Below are 9,440 nucleotides of genomic sequence, written 5' to 3' on the forward strand. Positions count from 1 at the left end.
CCGAAAATCTTAATGAATCACTTGACAACTCTGATTATATATTTACTTAAAGAAAGAAAATGAAATGAGTTACACAATAAAGGGAAGATCGTAATCAACCGGTTATCACGCAAGTTGTAACTTTTAGTAATTTTTCATATTCAACTTCAGCATATGTATGACCTTTGCTGTCTCCCCATCTCAACTAAACTAGTACTACTACTTAATTTCTTTTTACATGAAGCACGAAGAAGCCCCAGAGACAAAGTATATGCCGAACAGTGGGTATTGAAAACAACTATCACTATACTTCAATCCAAAATTAATTGGGGTCGGCTAAATGAACTCTCTGTACCCATAATGCTCCATTCAGGCCCATATCGCTGCTGCTCAATAATTTGTATTCAGGACAAATTAAAGGCTCTCTAGAGAGGATACTCGCAAACATTTATCTCTTCAAGTTAATACTAAAGTACCAAATTTGCCAATATCAATACCAATTGCATTATCTGCTAAAAAGAATTACTCCTCCCGTTTCAATTTATTTGTCTTAGTTTGTCTAGGCACAAACTGAAATGGTGGTATTTGAGAATGAAAATCGGTCTGTAATTAACAATTAGCATCACATCAAAATTTCCTATCCCATCTTCTGAAGTATACTACATAATTAAGGCATTAAAAAAGGTTTACTTTTTAGGCATTTAGCATTGCTTATTCATAATGAGTGTTCCTCTTCTGCAACGGACAAATTAGGTTCTTTGTTAGGGTTTGCCTCGAATTTTCTAACTTATTTAAATTCTATATAATTGTGTTTTATTTCACAAAGATTTTCTTGGTACATGGTTTTCTTGATGGAAAATGACTCTTCCACAACTATCTTTTCTCTTGGAGGAGAAATTTTAGAATTCTATAAATAGAAGATCTTTTCTTTTCATACAAAAATATAATAGAAGTTTTAGAATTCTATAAATAGAAGATCTTTTCTTTTCATATAAAAATATAATAGCATCCACAATGTAGTTGTTAAAGAATTTTATTTAGGGGAGATTTTTCTCTCAATAGTTTTTATACTTTTATATTAGTCTTTTATATGTAGATCAATTGATCAAACCGTGTTAGAATATTATGCCTCTTTTAATATGTTTCTCTTTGCCGTTTGATTTATCATCATTTGGGGTTAGCAACTATTAGCTTCCCCGTGACACCCTATTATGTATCTCCGCCATAGTTACAATTTATCAGTTCCATTCCTCTGCGGTCGAAGGTTTTAACATAAACAGAGCCCCATTTTCTGGAGGATTCTGAGGAGTTGACCAAAATTGTCCAAACATTTGACCGAAAGTTAACATATATGCCTTTCAAGTTTTCAAAGTGGACAAAAAGGTCCCTCACATACAGTACTTATGTGATATTAAGAAACTAGACTAGATGATGTGCCGTGCCCGTGCTGGCACGGGCTATGCGTAACATCGTTGTATGAAAGTGGTTCAACAACTCAATGTTAATATATTACTCCGTACGACGCTTCATACTATGGGAAAAAATTGTACAATCACATTCCTAGGCCTGCTCCCTTGAGAATGAGAAATACAGAAACAAAATATTATGTACATTTATGGAACAAAACTATACAATTACATTCCTGGACCTGCTACTGTGAGAATGAGAAATACAAAAACAGTCTAATTGAATAAAATTTGATAATTAACAGCTGTATGTGAAAACACATACTTTCATCTTGGTTTCCACTGCAAGAAAAGAAAATCAAGCCAATCAGAACATACCAAGCTAAATCTAGGATAACCAACACGAAGCAGAAAAGGAAGAGCTAGCCGTCTGTTAGTTACTGCAATTCAGAAGGCCAAAACATCGACGAGTTATTGTGTCAATTGGATGAAACAGAAGTCTCTGTATAATAATCACAATAAGACAGATCACATCAGTAAACAGTTCATTCCAGGATAGAGCAAAGACTTACCTAATAACATTTTGAGATACTAAATTCTATGCAATGGAATGAAATTTAAGTAGCTAATTATTGCTAGGTTTTCCTCTAGAGAAGAAATATTTGGTGTATTTCTGTTACATGGAACTCTTTGCAGCACTGATAACTAAAAAAATTAAAGAGAATTCTAGCTAGAATCTTATGTTACCCCATCCGCATTGAATCTAAGTTCCAACCTATTCACTGCATTCCCTTCTACTACAGGCTCTCTATGCTGCCTTAGCTGATACGAGCATGGGTGATCATGCAAAGAGTCATCCGCTTGCTTGTAGCTGCAGTGCTCCTTTCTACATGTGAAATAATCTAATCGAGCACAAGGGTAGACTAAAATATGACAAGCAACCCCTAAAAGAAAATGGGCACAAACTAGAATTTTGAGTACCGGTATACTAAGATACGGGATGAGTTGAAGACCTAAAAATATGACAAGCAGCCCCTAAAAGAAAATGGGCACAACCTAGAATTTTGAGTGCTGGTATACTGAGATACGGGATGAGTTGAAGGCCCATCTGGTTTGAGTGTGCCACAACCACTTTCGATATCACCAAGAGCATTCTTGAGATTATTTTTTTTCTTGTACCTGACAAATGAATCTCAACTGACTAAACACACATAAATAATTAAGTTTCCAGCATATATACTTCAATATATCTGTGACTTATCAGTTCACATATCCAGCTACATACAAGGTTTTCTAATGAGGACATGATACTTTTAGCTGATCATCTAAATGACTTTGAGTATCAATGCACCCATCTGTCATACGGTCCTGTCGTAGACAAATAGCATATAAAATGACTTATAAATCCATCAATAACTCTTTTGCTTTAAAGTACATGGTGAATGCATCATTTTTAAGGAATTTAACTGGAATTTTGTTACTTTCATTCATAGACATGTACAGATCTTCAGAATGGTCAGTTAACAGGCAAAACAAATCTCACTTTCTTTTCTTCAGTCCTTTTCATCCTTGTCATCTCACGTAATATGATAAGATAAGCATAAGCATCTCCGTCCATGTGAGCCTGGAAATATGAATGAAATGTATAACATTCGTAGTAGGAATTGAGCCAAGCGCTACTTTCAGGCTCTACTAACAGAATTCTGAATTCCCAGTTGTTAGTCATCTCTGTGTAAGGGAGTAAGCGAATAAACATTGCACAGCTAGCGCATGTGAGGTGACACCAACCACACTCAAGGATAGGCCCACTCTCCAATGTTTGTCTAGTACATTTATACTTAGATAGCCAGCATACAATGTCAGAGTTATGTAACCAATGAATTGGAGGCTGAAACAGTGATGAATTGAATCCTTTTTGGCTTGTCTTTATGTTTTGATACCATTGTGTATCAAATTAGTGTAAGCATATGCATGTCATGCACATAGGGAGCAAAGCCTACTAATCGACTGACTTTTTAACAAACAAGGCTTTGTATTGCAATGGAGAAATGAAAATACAAATACCAATAGAGGAATGCTTCTCTTTTATTTGCAATAAAATGCTGAAATAAAAGGAAAAGTTAGAAGGGGGGAGGTTTCAGATACTATTACAAATAACTAAGAAAAGAAAGACAAACTTCTTGCATATCCCTAAAGGAATTGTTTCCTCTTGTATACATAGATTTTCACACAGTACAAACGCTCCGTTTTAAGTAAGGTCCCAGACGTAATTTGCCAACTCCCCAAAGAGTCTTCAACCGTGGCCATACTCGTAACAGACTTGGCCTTACATTAACTTTAGTTGGTTTATCAAAGGTGTAAAAGAAGTAAGCAGACAAAACTATTTGGTTGCTTTAGCGGTTCATAGCAGCTAAATGTAATGCCACATCTCTACCAAATTAAAAAAAAAAAAAATGGGGTACTTCTCTTTTTATTTTGAGTTATATATTTTCACACATTCTTGAAGCACCATCTGCAAATTCTATCTCAAACCTTTTTTTGATCCATAGATTTGTTTGTCGTTTGACTGGTCCTATGTCAACACATCCTTGGAGCACCATCTGCAAATTCTATCTCAAACCTTTTTTTGATCCATAGATTTGTTTGTCGTTTGACTGGGTCCTATGTCACCACATTGATGTCACCCCGATCAAACTAAACACTATGTTTTTCTATGTGTCTTTATTTAAACTATTAATAACTGTGATAACAATATTAGAATTCAAATATTTTCACTCAAACATGCATAAAAAAAGTAAGAAATATGCTTGAAACAAAATCTATATATCTAGAAAATATATCTAATTAAATTGTATGATTACAACAACAACAAGAAGCCCAGTATAATCCCACCATGTGGGGTCTGGGGAGGGTAGAGTGTATGCAAACCTAACCCCCACCTTGAAAGGTAGGGCGGTTGTTTCCGAAAGACCCTCGGCTCAAGAGAGGAAAACAAGACAAAAGGTCAGATAGGGCCAAACATATCGAAAACAATATGAAAACAAGGAATAACAAAAGCGAGAAACTCATGGTAGAACAGTCCGGAAAGAAAGGAGCATTAACTACTATAGATAAATAAGATAATCAAAGTACAACGGCCCAACAAATATAAGCAGCAATCAAATGGCAATAAACAAATGAGCAAAACTACAACTACTATGGTGAAAGGATAAGCCACCTAGCCTTCTATCCTAATCTAATTTAATCATCTAATTAAATTGTATGATTAAAACATAAAATTAAACTTGGGGTTACCTGCACTACAACTACATAGCAATTTCTTCAGTAGAATAGATTTTTGAGATATGAAACCCCGCCTGCTTCTTCCTTGTGTCTCTCTTTTTTTTTTTTTTTTTTTTCGGCGATTGTTTTGCTTACCTAGAAATAAATGTAACTGAATACACACATGAGAACTATAGAAAAATTTAGCAGAAGTCATAAATATTCATTTTCAAGGTTTTCGATTTTATCTCACTGATGGATTTATGCAAATTTGACAACCAACACGTGCAATATGATTAAAACCCAACTACCAAACAAACAACAAAATTGAAAGAAATATCCAATCAATCAGAGAAATCAACAAGTGGCACAGATACCAACAGAAAATTTTTAAACCAAAACTCACCTGCAATAGGTAAATGCAATCTGGAGAAGTTGAATGTAAATGGTCCAAAGAAAGCAAACCCGAAACGGAGAGAGAGAGCGCAACGGAACAAAAATGGCAAGAACATAAGTGAGCAGAGAATGAACAATGCTAGAGTGAGAGAAAAGTAGGGTTGATGAAGAAGAAGGGAGTGAAATCCAGTTGTATTGCGAAATGGGACATACAAGGTTGAACCCGAAGTACCAAAGTGCCCCTAAGAAATACTGGTACTATGAAAATGGCCTTCGTCATACCACTAATTTCACACTTATTATATAACTAAATGATGATTGGTGCTCGTGCCTTAGAGTTAGACCTTTTGCTTCCTTCGATAGCCTTTCACTTGTAAAGTTGTCATTGCTCTTCAAATGAAAGACTCTGAGAATGATATTATTCTGACACAGCTGGGCTAAAGCAATTTACATGATACTATGATTCATATAAATGTAAATTGCAAATTAATAAGATGACTTAGAAGGCCCAAATTTCACCAGTAAACCGAGTGCAAAAAAATATGTAAAAAAATCGATATAGAGTCGGTATGAACACATCAGCATCAACTCTTCATCTGCCTACTGCCTCAAGAATGAAACAAATGTAGAATGTATTGTTTCCTATCTCAAAATCAATTCTACGTCTGAACGCATATATGTAATCACACGCTTGCACATACCAATCGCACATAAGAGCTTAATCTTTTATTTTTAGATAAAGAGCTTGATCTTTTACACATCACTTGGTCTGTTGTGATCCAACCAAGCTGCTACAATCCCTACACTCTATTTAGATTGCATTGACTAAGTTTTGTGAACCGGGCATCAGCTGTATCTCATCGAGTTACACCTAAATATGGATGAGCTTGATATAACAGTTATATCAACTGGAAAACAAAAACAAAACAGAAATGAACTTAAAAAATAGTGAAAAGTTGGATGACCAGTTGCTTACACATATTATATAAAAGGATACTTGTTGCCTTGCATCTTCTTCACATGCATGTGCATTGTGCAGGATCAATTAATAAAAGAGTCGAAGCCAGAAATTTCTAGAATAGCCACAATAAAATGTTGTAACTTTTCTTGGAATCAGCAGTAAAGCATTGAGCATTGATGGAGTTGTATTGAACAAAGATAAATGCCTAAAACAACACGGAATTGCGCCCTTCTCGATTCTCCTAGGTTGAGACATATCAGAGAATGTTGTCATTTGAAGCAATGCTGCGCAAATGTAAAATCAGAAAAAAGAATCGAAGGAAGTAGAATTTGTAGATTGTAACCTCAAATTTTAAGCTTCTCCAAGAGAGGAGGAAAAGAAATTTGAGAATTTCTGAAGGAGGAACATTGTTGTACGTGGGAAAGAGTAGGATTTCAGTATCTTTGTTTGTTTAGTGTTTACACCGGTAAAATGCAGTCCATGTACTTTTCACCCATTTAGTACACATGTTTTTGTGGAAACTAATGAAGATCAAATTACTAATTTATCCTTTAATGAAATAATAACTACTTGTGTCATACCCTTACATCATAGGAAGAGCAAGACAACAATTCTTACAATGTATCCAGTAATGTTCTGAATAAAGATCATAGGAATGTTAGTACACAACTTAATAGTGTCTAGCAAATTCATTGAACAATATCCGATTGTCTCGATGGATCCCCACAGGCTGTCCGCACATAGAAATGTCAGTACGCAACTTAATAGTGTGCCCCTTTTCTAGCAGATTCATTAAACAATATCCGATTGTCTCGACGGATTCCCACAGGCTGTCCGAAAATTATTCCAAAATCAATTACAAGTGTAAGAATGTGCAATGCGTAAACCAAGTACGGAAATGAATGAATAAAAGAGGACTCACAGTACCATTGAATTTCTTGGACCATCAAATTATCAAGCAATAACTGATTAAAATATGAAGTTGCTTTGTTATTGCAAAGACATCAATCTCATATATTTAACTATATATTAGAATGAGCTGCGGGTCAACAAAGGCTCCTTTCCCCAGGCATCTTGTTCTACTTAATGATCAGGCTAATTTTTCAGGTATGTCATTAATATATACTACTATTACTTTCATTATAAAACTTATGTTTATTGTAGATATGTGATTAGGTTTATTATTGTTGTGGTTTGTTATTGAACCGTGTAACTTAGGAGTTCCTAATTAAGAATTCAGAGTTTAAAAAGTGAGATTGGAAAATTACTCTCTTATAATACATTGCCTTCCTCACAAACTTTAGAATTGATTTTCTTGAGGGCAGGGTCGGATTGAATAAAATACGAAGGAATATAAATATAATAAAAGTACAGTGAAAAACTAATTTAGGCAGAACTTTTGAGGGATCAGCACACACCTTCCTTTTCACAGGCTATTTCTAGAATTATCAGATGGATAGATCCGAATGACTTAATCGCGTTTTCACCAAAGGAACCAAACCATATATAAGACCTGAATTTTTAGACATTGGCAATTAAGTTGGCTTCAATTAAAGAAAATAGGCCGAAACCAAAAAGTGTACCTAATTTGTCAATAAAATTTGAGTTGAAAAGGAAAACCATGAAGGAGAAATTCTATAGAACTACTGTAGTACCACAAAAAATGGTAGCACAACTTTTAAAGTCAATGCTTCATCAGAAGTTTCTACAATACAAGACACAATGTGAAGTAATTTTTGATCAGGAACATATTGTACAGTTGAATTATCACATAAAATACCAATATTTGAAAACATATGGAGCTCCGCACACATTTGATCCCAAGTTAATTAGTCTACCTTCATATGAAATTTTCAGCTATTTATGATATTTTTTCTTGCTCCCGTAAATATCATATTTCTTTCACATTTTAGTATTAAAAGACAGGGGAGGCTACTAAAGCGCCTTTACATAGCAAAACTAAATAAAGGTAGAGATCTTTTAGTGAATCATCTTAGAATTAAGTTGGGCCTAAGGCTTGATGAATGTAATTTATCACAGAAAAACCAATTTCAAATACTGTGACATTAAAAATAAATTTCAGCACCAAGATACTGAATCGGTTTAAGTAATTCATTTAATTGATGAACACTTTTTAAACTGTAACAATATAGATTTCAGATTTCATGTTAAATTCTGCATATATATATAAATTGAAAAGACAGAAAATAATATAATGGAAGGAGAAAAAACAGAATCGTGACAAATAAATATATACAGGAAATGCACATACAAATTAAAGCTTACAGGGGCCACTTCATGGTGGGGATGACCCTTGGAAAGATTTATGATTGAAAGAATAGTGCATTTAATTATTTCAACACAAGTAATTTTCTCCCACTTAGCTACTTCACGTGGCCACAGAAACTAAAGAGACCATTCAACATTAACATCACATTGGGAAAAATCATACTCCTATCATCAACATACCGTAATACACATAACCAAAACCCAAAAGAAACAGAAGAAAAGGAAAATTATACAAGGAGTAATGAATGCCACCCTTTAAAGAAACTAATATGCATAATCGAGTTATTTTTTTTTTTAAAAAAACAAAGCTTTTTAACATAAACCTCAAGGTAACTAAGGATGAATGTAATATATAGAGCAGTAATCCAACAAAACGGCTTTAAAAAAAACTCAAATAATGAATTATTACCGGAGGTAGTCTCTGCAATTTGTACCAAAAGGCAACACGTGTATATCTATTGAAATACGCGTTTACAAGTAACCCTAAAATAATTTAGTTTTACCAAAATACCCTTCGTCGTCCTACAGGCTCACTCTCATCATATAGTTAAATACGGAGTCTCTACACTTTTGTATTTGGCTACTGCTTCACATAACTTTTCTAGATCTACTCTAATTCTATGATCTATGTGTTGGAGATCTATTAATGATTAGATTTTGTTGCAACATGTATTACACCGAACTCAATTCAATAAACTTTCTCCGTCCGTTAACAGCTTGTTTGGATGGTTGTTACCTATTGTATTGTACTGTGTTGTTAGTTTAAATACAATGTTTGTTCTGGTTGTTATTTTAATTTAATGTATCGTATCGTTAAATCCGTCGTTACGTAACAACGAAAAGTCTCATTTTATGTAACAACCGATTTGGTGTTATTGCGTTGTTACCTTATCTTTTCCTCTCATTTTTATTATCTAATAATTCTATTTTGTCATTTACCCTACCTTTTTGAGGTAGCTCTATCCGGTACCCTACTTTTCTTGTAAGTTTATCCTTCAGATCGCTGATGTGTGAGATTATATAACGACGGGAAACGATACAATCTATCTAAACATTGTGTTAATCAAAATAATATAATACGATACAATACAACACATTACAATATAATACGATACATTATGAAACAATATATAACAGCCATCCAAACA

The sequence above is a fragment of the Lycium ferocissimum genome, chromosome 4 (genome assembly GCF_029784015.1).
Source record: "Lycium ferocissimum isolate CSIRO_LF1 chromosome 4, AGI_CSIRO_Lferr_CH_V1, whole genome shotgun sequence".
Taxonomy (NCBI): domain Eukaryota; kingdom Viridiplantae; phylum Streptophyta; class Magnoliopsida; order Solanales; family Solanaceae; genus Lycium; species Lycium ferocissimum.